This window comes from Herpailurus yagouaroundi, unplaced genomic scaffold, assembly GCF_014898765.1.
Source record: "Herpailurus yagouaroundi ecotype Mexico unplaced genomic scaffold, PumYag 67702, whole genome shotgun sequence".
Classification (NCBI taxonomy): Eukaryota; Metazoa; Chordata; class Mammalia; order Carnivora; family Felidae; genus Herpailurus; species Herpailurus yagouaroundi.
The window spans coordinates 3,048,430-3,067,874 of record NW_024420501.1 but is presented as its reverse complement, the minus strand read 5'-3'; the positions used below and the strand labels follow the sequence as shown (position 1 = coordinate 3,067,874).

The window sequence follows — 19,445 nt, the reverse complement described above, 5'->3', positions numbered from 1 at the left end:
GAGTATGTGAGCTTTTGACACTGGTGGTTTTCATTGAGCACAGTGCGTTTGAGATCCATCTAGGTTGCTACATGTTTCAATAGTCGGTTCCTTTTTGTTGCTGCGAAGTATTCCATGATGTGGATGTACCACAAATTGTTTATTCACCTACTGAGGAACATTTCGATGGTTTCCAGGTTTTGCTATCGTAATAATGTGGTATAAACTTAAATGTACAGGTTTCTGTGTGGATGTAACTTTTTAATTTCCCTGGGATAAATGCCCAGCAATGCAGTTTCTGGGTCATATGGTATGTTTAAGCTAAAGTTGAATGTTAAGCTTTTAAATACACTGCCACCCTGGGGCGCCTGGGTGGCCCAGTCAGTTAAGCGGCTGACTTCGGCCTAGGTCATGATCTCGCGATTCGTTGAGTTCGAGCCCTGTGTCGGGCTCTGTACCGACAGCTGGGATCCTGAAGCCTGCTTCGGATTCTGTGTCTCCCTCCCTCTCAGCCCCTCCCCTGCTCATGCTCTGTCTCTCTCTGTCTCTCAAAAATAAATAAATGTTAAATAAACTGCTGTACTGTTTTCCAAAACAGATTGCCACGTCTACATTCCCACCAACAATGGGTGAATGATCCAGTTTCTGGGCATCCTTGCCAGCATTTGGTATTGTCACTGTTTTTTGTTTTGTTTTGTTTTTACTTTAGACACTTTCATAGGTGTGTTGTGATAGCTCACTGTGTTTTAATTTGCATGTGTATTGCAAAACCATTGCAAATGCAAAACCATTGCATCCTAATGGTTCGTGATGTTGAACACCTTATAACTTACTATCTGTATATCCTCTTCAGTGAAATGTATGTTCATTGTTGGATTTCTTGTTCAATTTTAGAGTTTTTTTAAAAAATGTAGGTGTGAGTCCTTTCTCAGATACATGGTTTGCAAATACTGTGTCTAAGACTGTTGCTTATCTTTCCATCCTCGTAACTGAGTCGCACAGCCAAAGTTTTAAATTTTGATGTAGCTCAATTTAACATTTTTTAACGATCATACCTTTAGTGTCGCATTTAGAACTCTTCCACTAACATGAATCTTGAAGTTTTTTTTCCCATTAAAAATATTGTGTAGTTTTACGCTTTAGATTTATTCTGGTGTTCCATTTTGAGTTAATGTTCTGGTGTTCCATTTTGAGTTAATGTTTCTAATGTATGAGGTTTAGGTTGATTTTTTTTTTTTTTTTTTTTTGATTTGCCTGTGGGTGTCTGATTCCTCTAGCACCATTTCTTAAAAAGAGAATCCTTGCTTGTTGAATTGCTTGTGCGTTTTTTTTCCCCCCACAAATCAGGTGAATATCTTGTTTTGGGTTGATTTCTAGGTTTCCTGTTCCGTTTGATTGGCGTATGTGTGCCTTCCTCTGCCAGCGCCACCTGTCTTCATTACTAAAGCTGTCTAGTAAGCTTTTATATCAGGGAGAGTGATTTCTCCCACGTTTGGATTGTGTGGCAAGATTATTTTGTTGCGGGGGGGGGGGCGGTTACCAAATTACTTTATTTCAAGGAGTGGTACAAATGAAAGAAGTAGATGTTTTGGTACAACTTGGAGAAAAGGTAAACGTAACCCCAACACGCACGCACTGCCTCGCTGACCCGGGAGGTCACCCTTGAGGCAATGGGAAGACAGCCTAAGGCGTAGCTCTCCTTATCACTGTTTCCCAAGGTGTGCTCGTCATAGACACTTGGCCCTGCCAGATTCCAGAGCCCCTCGTCTCGCCCAGGTTGATTATGTGGTCGCCGACTTCTTTGGTGAATTTCACCTGCTCGTTCACGTAATGCGTCTCCGTGAAGTCCCTCGGACAGGGTCGTTTTTATGAGTGGCTAGTTCATGCAGTTTCAGGGGTGAGTGATTCACGCTCTTCTCCAAGTGTAATGCACACTCTATTGGCAGTCATATCAGGGTCTGGCTCCTTAATACCCTGAAGGAAGATTCGGGCACCTGGTTGGTTTTGCAGCTTCATCAGTTTCTCGGCATGTTCTGTCTCCTCGTGCGACTGGTGAAGAAAACGTTTGGCAGAGTTCTTCAAGGCCACGCCTTTGCGGGTCAAAGTAGTAAGGCGTGGCAGGTAGACGGGGGAGGCGTAGAGTGGCATAGAGGTTCACGGGCACCGTGAGGAGATGGCAGAGGGCTGGCTCTGAGCGGAGAGCTGGGGTGGGGGACGAGTGCCGGGTTCTGCCAACATACTGTTGAAACAGGAAACTGCAGGGGCGCCTGGGTGGCTCAGTCGGTTGGGCGGCCGACTTCGGCTCAGGTCACGATCTCGCGGTCCGTGAGTTCGAGCCCCGCGTCGGGCTCTGTGCTGACAACTCAGAGCCTGGAGCCTGCTTCAGATTCTGCGTCTCCCTCTCTCTCTGCCCCTCCCCTGTTCATGCTCTGTCTCTCTCTGTCTCAAAAACAAATAAACGTAAAAAAAAAAAAAAAAAAAGAAATACGAAACTGCAGTGACTCACAGTGGAGATTCAGTATTTTGAGGCAAGATTATTTGAATTATTCTAGGGCCCATAACTTTCTCTATACATTTAAAAATAACCTGTAGCTACAAAAAACTCTTGCTGGGATTTTGATGGGGATTCCATTAAACCTGTGTGTGTATTTGGAGGAATTTACATCTTCACTCTGTTGAGTTTTCCAGTCCCTGGACAGGGTATGGACACGTATGCCCATTTCTTTAGATCTTTGATTTCTTTCATCAGCATTTTGTAATTGTTAGCATACAGGTCTTCTGTATCAACTTATCCTTGAACAAGACACTTTGAACTGCATAGGTCTGCTTATGTGCAGTTTTTTTTTTTTTAGTAGACCCACAATATTACATTAGTTTCAGGTGTACACCATAGTGATTTGACAAGTTTATACAATATGCTGTGTTCAATTCAAGTGAAGCTACCGTATTTCCTGATATGTTGCCGTCACGGTACTGTTGACTATATTCCGTACGTTGTGCCTTTTATTCCCATGACTTACTCATTCCATAACTAGAAGTCTGTATCTCCTACTCTCCTTTACCCATTTTGCCCAACCCCAAACCTCCTCCTCTCTGGCAACCATCAGTTCTCTGTATTTATAGGTCTGATGTTGCTTTCTGTCTATTCATTTTTTTTTTTTAGGTTCCACTTATGAGTGAAATAATATGGTTTTTGTCTTTCTCTGTCTCACTTATTTCACTTAGCATAATAGCCTCTAGGTCCATCCATGTTGTCTCGAATGGCACAATCTCATCCTTTTTTATGGTTGCATCATATTCCATCATACATATGGCCACATGTTCCTTATCCATTTGTCTACTGAAGGACACTTAGATTGCTTCCATATCTTGGCTATTGTAAATAATGCTTCAGTAAACATAGGGGCACATCTATCTTTTCAAATTAGTGTTTTCGTCTTCTTTCGGTAAATACCCAATAGTGGAATTATTGGGTCGTATCATATTTCTGCTTTTAATTTTTTGAGGGTCCTCCACACTGTTATCTACATTGAGTCTATCAATCTACATTCTCACCAACAGTTTCTTTTCCTTTAAATCCTTGCCAAAACTTGTTGTTTCTTGTCTTTTTGAGTTTTGGCCATTCTAAGACAGGTAAAGTGATATCTCATTTTTTTTTTTTAAGTAGATTCTAAGTAGACTCCCAGCATGACCTGACTTGAACTCATGACCCTGAGATCAAGACCTGAGCTAAGATCAAGAGTTGGATGCTTAACTGACTGAGCCACCCAGGCGCCCCTCATTGTGGTTTTTGATTTGCATTTCTCTGATGATTAGTGATGTCGAGCATCTCTCCACGTGTCTGTTGGCCCTCTGTATGTCTTCCTTGAAAAAATGTCTATTCCAGTCCTCTGCCCATTTTTTAATCAGATTTTTTTCATGTTGACTATAAGTTCTTTATATATTATAGATATTAACACCTTGTCAGATACATAATTTGCAATATCCTCTCCTGTTCAGTAGGTTGTCAGTAGTTTTTGTTTTCTTGATGGTTTCCTTTGATGTGCAAAAGCTTTTTATTTCGAAGTAGTCTCCGTAATTACATTTTGCTTTTGTTTTCCTTGCCTCAGGAGACACATCTAGAAAAATGTTGCTGTGGCCAGTGTCAGAGAAATTACTGACTGTTCTCTTGTAGCATTCTTATGGTTTCGGGTCTCACATTTAAGTCTTTAATCCACTTTTTTACAAGCTTATTTATTTATTTATTTTTATTTGTTTTTTTTAATTTTTTTTTTCAACCTTTATTTATTTTGGGGACAGAGAGAGACAGAGCATGAACGGGGGAGGGGCAGAGAGAGAGGGAGACACAGAATCGGAAACAGGCTCCAGGCTCTGAGCCATCAGCCCAGAGCCTGCGCGGGGCTCGAACTCCCGGACCGCGAGATCGTGACCTGGCTGAAGTCGGACGCTTAACCGACTGCGCCACCCAGGCGCCCCCAAGCTTATTTATTTTTGACAGAGAAGGGAGGAAGGGGTAGAGAGAGAGGGCAAGAGAGAGAATCCCAAGTAGGCTCTGCCCTGGCAGAGCCTGATGTGGGGCCTGAACTCATGAACCAGGAAATCATGACCTGAGCCAAAATCTAGAGTTGGATACTTAACCAACTGAGCCATTCAGGTGCCTGTAGGTGTTTAATCCATTTTGAGTTTATTTTTGTGTAGGTTGTTAAAAGGTGGTCTAGTTTCATTCGTTTACATGTAGCTGTCCAGTTTGCCAGCACAGTTTATTGCAGACACTGTCTTTTCTCCATTGTATATTCTTGCCTCTTCTGTCATAGAGTTTTTAAAAAATTTCATTTATTTATTTTGAGAGAGAGAAAGAAAATGAGTGGGGGAGGGCTAGAGAGAGAGAGGAAGACAGAGGATCTGAAGTGGGCTCTGTGCTGACAGCAGAGAACCTGAAGTGGTGCTTGAACTCATGAACCGTGAGATCAGGACCTGAGCCCAGTCAGACGCTTAACCGACTGAGCCACCAGGCGCCCCTCCTCTGTCATAGACTAATTGACCATATAATTGTGGGTTTATTTTGAAGCTCTTTATTCTTTTCCATTGATCTGTGTCTGTTTTTTTGCCAGGACCGTACTGTTTTGATTACTACAGCTTTGTAGTATATCTTGAAATCTGAGAGTGTGATGCCTCCGGCCTTGTTCTTCTTTCTCCAGATTACTTTGACTCTTTGGGATCTTTTGTGGTTCCATACAAATTTTGGTATTATTTGTTCTAGGTAGGTGAAAAATGCTATTGGCATTTTCATAGAGATTGCATTGAATCTGCAGACTGGTTTGGGTAATATGGACATTTTAACAATTGCCAATATTCTTCCAATCCATGGTGGACTATCTTTCCATTTGTTTGCATCATCTTCAGTTTCTTTCCTCAGTGTTTTATAGTTTTCTGAGTTACAGGTCTTTCGCCTCTTTGGTTAAGTTTATTTCTAAGTATTTTCTTCTTTTTAGTGCAGTTGTAAATGGTGGTGTTTTCTTAATGTCTCTTTCTGCTACTTTGTTACACGTGGATTTTTTTATAGTATAGTACTTTAAATATATTTTCTTTTTTATGACTTGCTTATTTAAAAAAATTTTTTTTTAACGTTTATTCGTTTTTTCGATAGAGACAGAGTGTGAGTGGGGGTGGGACAGAGAGAGAGGGAGACACAGAATCTGAAGCAGGCTCCATCCAGGCTCTGACCTGACAGCACAGAGCCTGACGCGGGGCTCAGACTCACAGTCTGTGAGATCATGACCTGAGCTGAAGTCGAACGCTTAACCGACTGAGCCACCCAGGCGCCCCTTTTATGATTTGCTTATTAATATTTTCTTTCCTTTAGCTTATTTTGTTGTAAGAATACAATATGTAAGATAACATACACAATATGTGTTATCCCACTGCTTATGTTGTTGGTAAGGCTTCCAGTCAACAGGTTATTGGTAGTTAAGTTTTGGGGGACTTAAAAGTTATACAAGGATTTTGATTACTACAGCTTTGTAGTATATCTTGAAATCTGGGATTGTGATACCTCCAGCCTTGTTGTTCTTTCTCAAGATTGTTTTGGCTATTTAGGGTTGGCGCCCCTAAGCCCCGTGTTGTCAAGGATCAACGGTACATGTTTTGGTAGGTGTAAATCTATGTATTTCATTTTATTTAGAGCAATTTTAAATATTGCATTTTTAATATCTGGCTTTGCATATTCATTCTTAGCAAACAGGAATGCAGTTTATTTTTGCACATTAATTTTGTATCTTCTGACCTTGATGAAATCACTCCTGGTTCTAGGAGTTTATTTTTCTTTTTGTAGATTGCTTGACGTGTTCTATGATAAGATCTGCAATTTCATATAATTTGCAGAGTTATAATTTTGTTTCTTCATTTCCAGTCTGTATGCCTATGTATATATACATACATACATCTATATCTATATCTATATCTATATCTATATCTATATCTATATCTATATGTCTATATCTCCTACTGTAATTGCTAGAACTCTCAGTACTGTGTTAAATCATAGTGGTGAGAAAAAATCCTTGTCTTGGGGCACCTGGGTAGCTCAGTGGGTTAAGCATCCGACTCTTGGTTTTGGCTCAGGTCATCGTCTCACAGTTGATGGGTTCAAGCCTCCCATTGGGCTCAGGGCTAACAGCACAGAGCCTGCTTGGGATTCTCTGTCTCCCTTTCTCTCTGCCCCTCCATCACTCGCATGCACTCATGTGCATGTGCTCACTCCCTCTCAAAAATAGACAGATACTGTATATTTTCACTCTTATGTGGCTCCTGAGAAACTTAACAGAATACCACGGGGGAGGGGAAGGAGGAAAAAAAAGTTAGGGAGGGAGGCAAACCATAAGAGACTAAAACTGAGAACAAACTGAGGGTTGATGGCGGGTGGGGGAGAGGGGAAAGTGGGTGATGGGCATTGAGGAGGACACCTGTTGGGATGAGCACTGGGTGTTGTATGGAAACCAATTTGGCAATAAATTTCATATTAAAAAATATATAAATAAATAAAAATTAAAATAAATAAACTTTAAAAAAATCAAAAAAATCCTTATCTTAAACCAAGAAACAGATTGTTAGCTGTAGAGAACAAACTGATGGTTACCAGAGGGAGGAAGGGGGGATGGGTGAAATAGGTGATGAGGATTAAAGAGTACGCTTATCATGATGAGCACTGACTAATATGTAGAATTATTGAATCACTGTATTGTACACCTGAAACTAATAAAGCACTATGTTAACTATACTGAAATTAAAATGAAAAAGCTTTAGTTAAAAAAAAAATCTTTGTCTTGTTCCTAATCTTAGTGGGGAAGTATTCAGTCTTTCTACAGTAAGTACAATGTGAGATGTAGGCTTTTTCTAGATGTTCTTTATTGAGTTGAGGGTAATACTCCTCTTTCCTGAGCCAAGATTTTTTTTTTTTTTAAATCCTGAATGTGTACTGGATTTTGTCATACTTTTTGTCAGTTGATAGGATCATAGCATTTTCCTTTTTTATCTTGTTGATAATGTGGATTATAGTGATTGACTATCAAATGCTGAACCAGCCTTGTATACCTAGGAAAATCCCACTTGGTCATGAAATATATATATATATATATATATATATATATATATATATATATATATACACACACACACACACACACACACACATAACATACGTTATATGTATATACATATATATGTTATGTTATATGTATATACATATATATGTGTATACATATATATATATACACACACATATGATAGATTTAGTTGACTATTGTTGAGGATTTTTGCATGTAATTTCATTAATAATATTGGTCTTTTCTTTTTTTGTACTTTGGTTTTGGTTTGTGGTAATAATGGCCTCCTAAAATGAGTTGGGAAATGCTTCCTCATTTGTATGTTCTGGAACAGTTTATGTTCCGGCATGAATGCATTCTTTGTATGTTTGGTAGAATTCGCCAGTGAAGCAGTGTGGTTCTGGAGAATTCTTTTTGGGGAACTTTTTGATTACAAATTCAGTTTCTTTCGTGGTGGTAAGGCTATTCAACTTGCTCATCTTGTTTGAGTTTTGCTGGTTTGTTGTTTTCAAGGAATTTGTCTATTTCTTTAACTTGTTGAATTTATGGGCATAAAGTTGTTTGTAGTATTGTGTTCCCTTATTATTTTTGATGGTCGCGGGATCGGTAGTAGCAGACTCTACTGATTTTTCCAAAGAACCACCTTTTTGTTTAATTAATTTTCTCTATTGTTTTGCTGTTAATTTCATTGATCCCTGCTCTGATATTTAGTATTTCCTTCCTTCTGCTCGCTTTGTTTTCTTCTTCCTTGTGTTTTCTTGAGATAGGAAAGTAGATTGTTTACTTGAAATCTTCTTTCATTGGAATGTGATCATTACTGCTATAAATTTCTCTCTTGGCACCGTCTTGGCTGCATCCCCGCAAGTTGATGTGTTGTGTGTTTTTTTATTCGGTTTGTTGTACTTTTGCATTTCCCTTGAGACTCCCTCTTTGGCACACGGCTTACTTAAAAGGGAGCTGTTTGGTTCTCATGTGTTTAGATATTTTCCTGTTGGCTTTCTCTTACTGATGTCTAGCTTGATTCCATTATTGTCAGAGAATATGCTGTATAATTTACAGTTTTAAAATTTGTTTTATGGCCGAGAATATGGCCTATATTTGTAGATATTCCATGGTTCTTGAAAAAACTGGGTATTCTGCTGTTGGGTGGAGTGTTCTTTGCATGTCAGTTAACTCCTGTCGGTTGAGTGTGGTGTTCATGTGATCTGTGTTGCCGATTTTTTGTCTAGCACTCCTGTCACTTGCTTGGAGGTGGGTGTTGAAGTCCTCAACTGTAATTTTGGATTTGACAACTAATCTTTTCAGCTTGATCAGTTTTAGCTTCATGTGTTTTGAGGCTCTGCCTTTTGGTGTACACGTTTAGGATCTTTATGATTTCCTGGTGGATTAATCCTTTTAGCATTGAATGTCCTTCTTCACTGCCAGTTTTTCCTTTGCTCTGATGTTTACTTTCTTTCCTTTCTTTTTTTTTTTAAGTAAACTCTTCTCCCAACGTGGGACTCGAACTCATGACCCTGGGATCAAGAGTCCCATGCTTTAGCAACTGAGCCACCCGGGCACCCTATTTAGAATTTTTATGTGTATCTTATTGTGTCATTGTTGTAGCTGTTGCTCCGGGTTTCACAATATGCATATGTGACTTATTACAGTCTACTGGCATTGGCGTTTTAATACTTCAAATGTAGTATGAAGCCTTACCTTGATTTTGGTTCCTTCTCCTTCCCCACTTTCAAATGTCATTGCCTTGATAGTCAGATGATATTAATTCTTTTGTTTTAAATATCAAACATGATTTGTGAAACTCATGAGGAGAGGGATAAGCCTAATGAATATGTATGTATGCTTTTTCCATTGCTTCATCTTTCTATCCATTGCTTCCCATCCAATTCTTTTATCGTTTGCTTCTCTTTTAAAAACTTCCTTTCTGGTCTTCAAGCTGTACTACAAAGGTGTAATCATCAAGACGGTATGGTGCTGGTACAAGAACAGACACTCAGATCAAGGGAACAGAATAGAGAACCCAGAAATGGACCCACAAACGTATGGCCAACTCATCTTTGACAAAGCAGGAAAGAATATCCAATGGAATAAACACAGTCTCTTCAGCAAGTGGTGCTGGGAAAACTGGATAGTGACACGCAGAAGAAGGAACATGGACCACTTTCTTACACCAGACACAAAAATAAACTCAAAATGGATGAAAGACCTAAACATAAGACAGGAAGCCATCAGAATCCTCGAGGAGAAAGCAGGCAAAAACCTCTTTGACCTTGGCCGCAGCAACTTTTTACTCAACACATCTCTGGAGACAAGGAAAAGAAAAGCAAAAATGAACTATTGGGACCTCATCAAAATAAAGAGCTTCTGCACAGGAAGGAAACAATCAGCAAAACTAAAAGGCACCTGACAGAATGGGAGGAGATATTTGCAAACGACATATCAGATAAAAGGGTTAGTGTCCAAAACCTATAAAGAACTTATCAAACTCAACACCCAAAAAACAAATAATCCAGTGAAGACATGGGCAAAAGACATGAATAGACACTTCTCCAAAGAAGACATCCAGATGGCCAACTGACACATGAAAAAATGCTCAACAGTCTCATCATCAGGGAAATACAAATCAAAACCACAATGAGATACCACCTCACACCTGTCAGAATGGCTAACATTAACAACTCAGTCAACAACAGGTGTTGATGAGGATGTGGAGAAAGAGGATCTCTTTTGCATTGTTGGTGGGAATGCAAACTGGTGCGGCCACTCTGGAAAACAGTATGGAGGTTCCTGAAAAAATTAAAAGTAGAACTACCCTACAACCCAGCAATTGCACTACTAGGCATTTATCCAAGGGATACAGTTACGCTGTTTCGAAGGGGCACAGGCACCCCCATGTTTATAGCAGCACTATCGACAATAGCCAAAGTATGGAAAGAGCCCAAATGTCCATCGATGGATGAATGCATAAAGAAGTGGTATATATATTCAATGGAGTATTACTCGGCAATCAAAAAGAATGAAATCTTGCTATCTGCATCTACGTGGATGGAACTGGAGGGTATTATGCTAAGTGAGATTAGTCAGAGAAAGACAAACATCATATGACTTCACTCATAGGAGGACTTTAAATGTTTATTTTTTTTTCAACGTTTTTATTTTTTATTTTTGGGACAGAGAGAGACAGAGCATGAACGGGGGAGGGGCAGAGAGAGAGGGAGACACAGAACCGGAAACAGGCTCCAGGCTCCGAGCCATCAGCCCAGAGCCTGACGCGGGGCTCGAACTCACGGACCGCGAGATCGTGACCTGGCTGAAGTCGGACGCTTAACCGACTGCGCCACCCAGGCGCCCCACTCATAGGAGGACTTTAAGAGACAAAACAGATGAACATAAGGGAAGGGAAACAAAAATAATATAAAAACAGGGAGGGGGACAAAACAGAAGAGACTCATAAATATGGAGAATAAACAGAGGGTTACTGGAGGGGTTGTGGGAGGGGGGATGGGCTAAATGGGGAAGGGGCATTAAGGAATCTACTCCTGAAATCATTGCTGCACTAGATGCTAACTAACTTGGATATAAATGAAAAAAATAAATGAAAATTAAAAAAAAATCAAGGTCACCTAAAGAGTATGTATAAATAAGTAAATACATACATACATACATACATACATACTTGCTGTAGCCATTTTTTTAAAGGTAGGTCTCCTGATAGTAAAGTCTTTCCGTTTGCCTTTGTCTGACAATGACGTCACTTCTTCTTTCCTGAAGGATAATTTCACTATATAGAATATAGACATAGATATAGAATGTGTGGTTGACATTTCTTTTCCAGGACTTGAAAAAATGTTGCGCCATTTCCTTCCGGCCTCCGTGTTTCAGAGGAGAAGTCTACTGTCATTCAAATTGCCCCCGTTCTGTAGATAATGTGCCAAAAAAACCTGGCAGCCATCAAGATTTTTTCTTCGTCTTTAGCTCTCAAAAGTTTAGTTGTGATGTATTTTGGCGTGAGTTCCTTTGGCTTTGTACTGTTTGGGGTTCATTCGACATCTTGAATCTGTAACTTTGCTTCTTTTGCCAAAATTGGGAGAATTTCAGCTATTGTATCTTTGGCCCCACTTTCTTTTTCCTCTGCATCTGGGATTCTGATGACATGAATGTTGTGTCTGTTTTAGTGTCCTACAGGTCTCTGAGTCTCTCTTCATTAGTCTGTATTTTCTCTCTTATCAAGTAAATTCTGTTCAGTGTTTGGTGAGTTCTACTGCATTCTCTTTGAACTTGCTGACTCTGTCCTCTGTCATCTTCACTGTGCTGTTGAACCCATCTGGAGATGTGTTTTTTTTTTTTTTGTTTTTAGTTTATTGTGTTTTTCTTTAGCTTTATAATTTCCATTTTCTTCTTTTTTTTTATAACCTCTACTTTTTTGCTGAGGTTTTCTAATTAGAAAATTTAAAATTAAAAAATATTTTTTTAATGTTTATTTTTTGAGAGAGAGAGAGAGAGAGAGAGAGAGAATGAACAGGGAAGGGGCAGAGAGAGAGGGAGACACAGAATCTGAAGCAGACTCCAGGCTCCGAGCTGTCAGCACAGAGCCCGATCATGACCTGAGCCGAAGTCAGACGCTTAACCATCTGAGACACCCAGGTACCCCGAGGTTTTCTACTTTTTAAAAATTTTTTGAGCTAATCTGTATTTGGCTGTTGAAACATTTTTATGATGGCTGCTTTAATATTCTCGTCAGATAATTTCAACCTGTGATTCATTTCAGTGTTGTTATCACTTGATTGTCTTTTCTTTTTTAATTTTTTTTAATGTTTATTGATTTTTGAGAGAGAGGGAGAGAGAGACAGAGCTCAAGAAGGGAAGGGCCAGAGAGAGAGGGAGACACAGAATCTGAAGCAGGCTCCAGGCTCCGAGCTGTCAGCACAGAGCCCGACGCAGGGCTCGGACTCACTAATCGCGAGATCATGACCTGAGCCAAAGTTGGACCCTTAACCGACTGAGCCACCCAGGCGCCCCTTGATTGTTTTTTCTTATTCAAGTTGTGATTTTCCTGGTTCTTTGTGTAATGATTGGTTTTCATTTGTTTTCTGGACCTTTTATCCAGTATGTTAGTAGACTCTGGGTCCTGTTCAGTAGGCAGTCAGCTGTTAGGCCTAGCCCACATGTTCTGGTTAATTTTTCTGGGCTGTGATTCCAATGCCAATTTAACATTCAGATCCTTTGTAATATCATTTTGGTAATTAAAGTTCCAAGTCAGTTGGTGTTATAATATAGAGATTATCTGGGTGGGCCTGACTCAATCAGGTATGTCCTTTAAAAGCAGAGAGTTTTCTGTAGTTGCTAGCAAAAGGAGAAGTCATATTCAAAGTACATGACAGATTCAAGGAAGTATTTGTAGCTTTGAAGATTTGTGGGGGTGGGGGTGCATGTGGAAGGACCAAAGAGTGTTCTCTAGGTAGGAGCTGGGAGCCATTTCTGGCTGAGACCCAGCAAGAAATCAGGGATTTCTGGGGCGCCTGGGTGGCTTAGTTGGTTAAGGATCTGACTCTTGATTTTGGCTCAGGTCATGATCTCTTGGTTTGTGAGACTGAGCCCTGTGTCAGACTCCACGCTGACAGCATGGAGCCTGCTTGGGGCTCGCTCGTGCTCTCTCTCTCTCTCCCCCTCTCTCCCTCTCTGCCCCTCCTCTGCTCGTGCTCTGTCTCTCTCAAAATAAATAAATAAATTTGAAAAAGAAATCAGGGATTTCAGTCCTATAGCCAAATGAAATTTAATTCTGTCAACAACCTTAATGCGTCTGAAAGTAGATTATGCCCTAGAGCCTTCAGATAGGAGCCTAGTTGGCTGACACCTTGACTTTGGCCTTGTGAGACTTGAGATTGCTTGTACTTACTTCTGTTTACTGAACTGTGATATAATAAAGGGATATTTTAAGCCACTAAGTTTATGGCAGTTTGTTTTGTGACAATAGAGAACTAACACTCCATTAGTATTTCATTTGTGATAAACATTGCTTTTTCATGAAGTTCTTTTTGAACTATTGGTACCTCTGGGAGGGTAAACATTCCATTTTGAGAACATTAATTTGAGTTTATAAAAACTTTATCATTTTAGCTTTTATTTTTTAGTGTATGATATATCTTTTTTTTTAATTTTTTTTTTTTAACGTTTCTTTATTTTTGAGAGAGACAGAGACAGAATGCGAGTGGGTTAGGAGCAGAGAGAGAGGGAGACACAGAATCCGAAGCAGGCTTTAGGCTCCGAGCTGTCAGCACAGAGCCCGACGTGGGGCTCGAACTCACCAGCTGTGAGATCATGACCTGAGCTTAAGTCGGACGCTCAACCGACTGAGCCACCCAGGCGCCCCGTGATACATCTTTTTAAAAAAAAGATTTTATTTTTAATCTTTACACCCAGCGTGAGGCTTGAGCTCACAACCCTGAGATCAAGAATCGCATGCTCTGCTGACTAATCCAGCCAGGTGCCCCTATGATATATCTTGAAAAGATTTTGTGTATGAAGTGAGGTTAATATTTCAGGTTAATTTTTTGTTCTTTACAAATAGGGATTTTGGGGGCACCTGGCTGGCTCAGATAGTTAAGCATCCAGCTTTGGCCCAGGTCATGATCTCACGGTTTGTGAGTTCAAGCCCCACGTTGGGCTCTGTGCTGACAGCTCAGAGCCTGGAGCCTGCTTCCCATTCTGTGTCTCCCTCTCTCTCTGCCCCTCCCCTGCTTGCATTCTCTCTCTCTCTCAAAAATAAATGTTAAAATTAAAAAAAAAATATATGTATTTTTTTCCAGTACTATTGATTGATAAGACTATCTTTTCCCCCTTCTTATTATCTTGTTACCTTTGTCAGAAATCAGTTGACTCTGTACATATGAGTTTGTTATTGAGCTGTCAATTCTGTTTGCACATATTTGAATGTATACAAATGCGTGTGTATTACATATCTCATGGTTTTTCTTAAATTTTTTAATTCAGTGCCTTCATATTAAGATTCATTTTTATTTCTATGCTCTTATCTGGTCTGATGCTTCCAACTGTTGCCTGATGTGCATATACCATATTTTTTCCCTAACATCTCTCCGAGGTATTGACATCTAGATGGCTCAAAACACCTTACTTCCAGATACTGCCACAACCCCTCTGGAATAATGGGATAATTTCCTTGGGATATATATTCAGGAGCAGAATGTCTGGGTCTTAGGATATACATATTCCTGATCTAATTGCTGCCAGATTTTTCTTCAGATTGGCTGCACCAATCTACACTCCCACCAGCAGCGCGTGTAGATGTCTATACTGCATATTGATGCCAATTCTTGGCATTATTCTCCTTTATAATTTTTGATAGTTTAATAGAGAAAGTGCTATCTTATTGTTTTAATTGGTGTTTTCCTTATTACTGTGAATTAGAACATATCTCTTTGTGCTTTTCAGACTGTTGGGTTTCCTCTTTTGTAAATTGCCTGCTTATAATCATTGCCCACTTTTGTACTAGAATTATAAAATTGAAGGCTTTTCCGAATGTTCTAGATATTAATCCATTATCAGCTTTAGACATTGCAAATAATGTTTTCCATTCCGTCACATGTCAACTGACTTTGTGATTCTCTTATGCTTTGTTGAATTGAAGTCCTCAATTTGAATTTATTAATTTCATCAGTTTTTGTTTTAGAATCTCTGGGTTTTTTTTAAGGTTTGTTTGAGACATACTTCCTTGCCCCCGGGTCATAAAACTATTCTTTTACATTTTTATACTAACTTTATAGCTTTGTCTTTCGCATCTAAACTTCTAAATTTAAGTCGTCAATTTGATAACAGGATTGATGAACGTATAGGGAAAGTATACTCACATATACTATTGGTAGCAATAGAGTTCTGGAGGTCATTTAGGCCTTTTCAGAAGCCTCAAAAATGCGTATTTTTGACATAGAAATTAAGGAGATAATTATAAGTGTACGAAAAAACTGGTCTCAAAGGATATATTTTGCAGTTATTGTGATAGCGAACTATTGAAAACAATCCGAATATTGGGGCGCCTGGGTGGCGCAGTCGGTTAAGCGTCCGACTTCAGCCAGGTCATGATCTCGCGGTCCGTGAGTTTGAGCCCCGCGTCGGGCTCTGGGCTGATGGCTCGGAGCCTGGAGCCTGTTTCCGATTCTGTGTCTCCCTCTCTCTCTCTGCCCCTCCCCCGTTCATGCTCTGTCTCTCTCTGTCCCAAAAATAAATAAAACGTTAAAAAAAAAAAAAAAAAGAAAATCCGAATATCAAATATCCAACAATGAGAATTTTGGTACCAATTAAACAATTGAGTGTTGAGCTGTTAACATCGTGTACTTTGCCAGAATAGCCAAAACCGTCGGGAGTTGCTGTTTAATGGGTATGAAGTTTCAGTTATGCATGATGAATAAGTCCTAGAGTTCTGCTCTATGTTGTTATGCCTATAATCAAAATAAATAAATAAAAGGCACAAAGTTGGAGGACTTGTGCTTCCTCTTTTAAAAATTTACTCCAAGGCTATAGTAATCAAGACAATATAGTACTGGCAAAAGGATAGACAGACTGTATTAGTTTCCTGTTACTGCTGTAACAAATTGCCACAATTTCAGTGGCTCTACAAAAAATTTTATTATCTTATGCTTTTGGAGGTCACAAATTCAAAATCAGTCTCACGAGGCTAAAGTCAAAGTGTTTTGGGGGCCGGTTGTGTCTGGAAGCTCAGAGAGGCCAATTTATTTCCTTGGCATTTTCAGCTTCTAGAGCCTGCCTACATTACTGCCTCATAGCTCCTTCCTTGCGTTAATTTCGGTCTCTTGTTTCCATAGTCATTGCCTCTTACTGACTATGATCCTGCTGTCTGTCTCTTACAGGGATCCTTGTAATTACATTATGCCCACTAGATGGTCCTATGAAATCTTCCCATCTCAAGATCTTAATTACATCTACAAAGTCCCTTTGGCTCTATAAGGCAACATATTCATAGTTTCTGGGGATTAGGATGTGGGCATATTTGGGGGGCCATTATTCAGCCTCCCGTACAGAACGGTGGATTAGAACTGAGAGCCCATAAATTCTCAAATTTATGGTTATTGATTTTGACAGGGGTATCAAGACAATTCAGTGGGTCAAAGAACGGTCTTTTTAACAAATGGTGCTAGGGCAATTGGATATGCACATGCCAAAGAATGAATCCCTGCCTTGTGTTATATTAAAAAAAAATAACTCAAAAATGGATCATAGAACTAAATGTAAGAATGAAAATTACAAAGCTCTTAGAAGAAAACTTCGGCATAAATTTTCACCAAACTGTATTAGGCAATAGTTTCTTAGGACACCTGAAGCATACGTGCACAAAAACAAAGGAAACAATTGATAAATTGAATCTCATCAAAATTTTTGCATCAGAAAGCACTAGCAGAGAATGAAAGTACAACCTACAGGGGCACCTGGGTGACTCAGTGGCTGAGCATCTGATGCTTGATTTCAGCCCAGGTCACAATCCCAGGGTAGTGGGATCAAGCCCGTGTTGGGGTCCATGCTGACTGTGGAGCTTGCTTGAAGTTCTCTCTCCCTCCCTCCCTCTCCCTGTCTGTCTGTCTGTCTGTCTGTCTCTCTCTCTCCCCCCCGCCCCTCCACTTCATGTTCTGTCTCTGTCTCCAAAAAAACTACAACACACAGGAGAAAAATTTTGCAAATTATATTTGATAAGGGACTTTTTATTTTATTTATTTTTTTTAATGTTTGTTTATTCTTGAGAGGGAGAAAGAACATGAGCAGGGGAGGGGTAGAGAGAGAGGGAAACACAGAATCTGAAGTAGGTTCTAGGCTCCGAGCTGTCAGCACAGAGCCTGCTGCAAGGCTCAAATTTACGAACCACGAGATGATGACCTGAGCTGAAGTCGGACCCTTAACTGACTGAACCACCCAGGCACCCTGATAAGGGACTTTTTAAGCAGAATATATAAATGATTTTTACAATTCAGCAATAAAAATACAACCCAATTTAACATTGGCAAAATATCTGATCAGATATTTCTGCAAAGAAGATATTACAAGTGACCAGAAAACACATGAAAAGACGTTCACATTAGTCATTAGGGAAATGCAAATCAAAACTGCAATTAAAAATTTTTTTTTCAAAACCACAATTAGAGACTACTTAAAACCCACTAGGATGGCTATAATCAACAAAATGGAAAATAAGTTCAGGGAAGATGTGGAGAAATTGGAATCCTCATACATCGCTCTTGATGATGTAATGTGGTGCAGCTGCTGTGGAAAATAATTTGTTGATTTCTGAAGAAGTTAGAGTTCTACTTCTAGGTATGTACTGAAGAGAAATTAAAACTTATGCCCACACAAAAGCGTGTGCATAAATGTTAATGGCGGTGTTATTCATAATAGCAAAAAAGTGGAAACAACTCAAGTGCCCATCAACATGTGAATGGATAAGCCAAATATGGTATAGCCCTGTGAGAGAATATTATTCAGCCATAAGTGGGAGTTAGGGACTGATCCATGCAACGACTTGGATGAATCTTGAAAACATTGTGCCAACTGACAGAAGCCTGTCACAAAAGGCCACGTTTTGTATGATTCCATTTATATGAAATGTCCAGAATAGGTAAGTCCATAGAGACAGAGAGTAGATTAGTTGGTTACTGAGGGCTTTGGAACGGGGTTGAGGGGAAACGGGATGGATACAGAGTTTCTTTTGGTGGTGATTAAAATGTTTTAAAATTAATTTTACATGGTTCCACAACTCTGTGAATGTAATAAAAACCATTAAATTGTATACTTTCTTTAGTCGTATACTTGGATTCCTTTCTCTGTTTTTCTCTGCTCTTTGCATATCTGTAACCAGTTTCTGGTTTTTGTTTTCCATTAGATTTATGTATAACGTCTTATACATATATCAGTCAATATTAAGTTGATGGTTGTTTATGTTTGATTTTACTCTCATCCTTTCCGCACTTTTTAGGTATATGGTGTCATACTTTATACTTTGTGTGTGTGTGAATCCCCTGACTGATTTTTATAGGTACTAATTTTAACTGCTTTTGTGCTTCCTACTTTTCTTGCTCCTATTTGTGATCTTTCCTTTCCACTCAAAGAATCCCCTGTAGCATTTCTTGTAGGGCTGCTTTAGTGGTGATGAATTCCTTGAATTTTTGTTTGCATGGGCAACTCATTATCTCTCCTATTCTGAATGATAGCCTTGCTGGATAGACTATTCTTGGTTGCAAGTTTTTTTTTTTTTTTTTCTTTCAGCATTTTGTATGTATCATGCCACTCCCATCAGACCTACAGAGTTTCTGCTGAAAAATCAGCTGATAGCCTTATGGGGTTTCCCTTGTATGCACCTGTTTTCTCTTGTTGCTTTTAAATTTCTCTTATCACTACCTTTTACTGTTTCAATTACCATGTCTTGGTGTGGACCTCCTTGAGTTGATTTTGTTGGGCCCTTTCCGTGCCTCCCAGATCTGGATTTTTCTTTCATTCCCCACATTCGGGAAGTTTTCAGCTATTATTTCTTCAAGTTATTCAAATTATTTCTTCAAATTCTTCAAATTATTTTTCTGCCACCTTTTCGCTCTCTTCTCCTCGATCCCTATAATGCATATTTTATTATGTTCGATGTTTTTCATTTATTCGATGTTTTTTCATTTATTATCTTTTTCTCTGTTATTCAGCTTAATTGCTTTCCATTCCTCCGTCCTCCAGTTTGCCGATCCATTCTTTTGCTTCCTCTAGTCTGCTGTTTTTTCTCTCTAGTGTATTTTTCATTTCAGTTTTTGAGTTCTTCATCTCTGATTGTTTTTTTTTTTTTTTAATCTTTTCTGGCTCTTTTTT

At 39.3% G+C, this 19,445-nt stretch overlaps 1 pseudogene; it reads right to left on the bottom strand.

Annotated features, from left to right (window-relative positions):
• Positions 1-1,528: 1,528 nt before the first annotated feature.
• Positions 1,529-2,127, bottom strand: LOC121025814 (ferritin heavy chain-like; annotated as a pseudogene).
• Between the last annotated feature and the right edge of the window lie 17,318 nt (positions 2,128-19,445).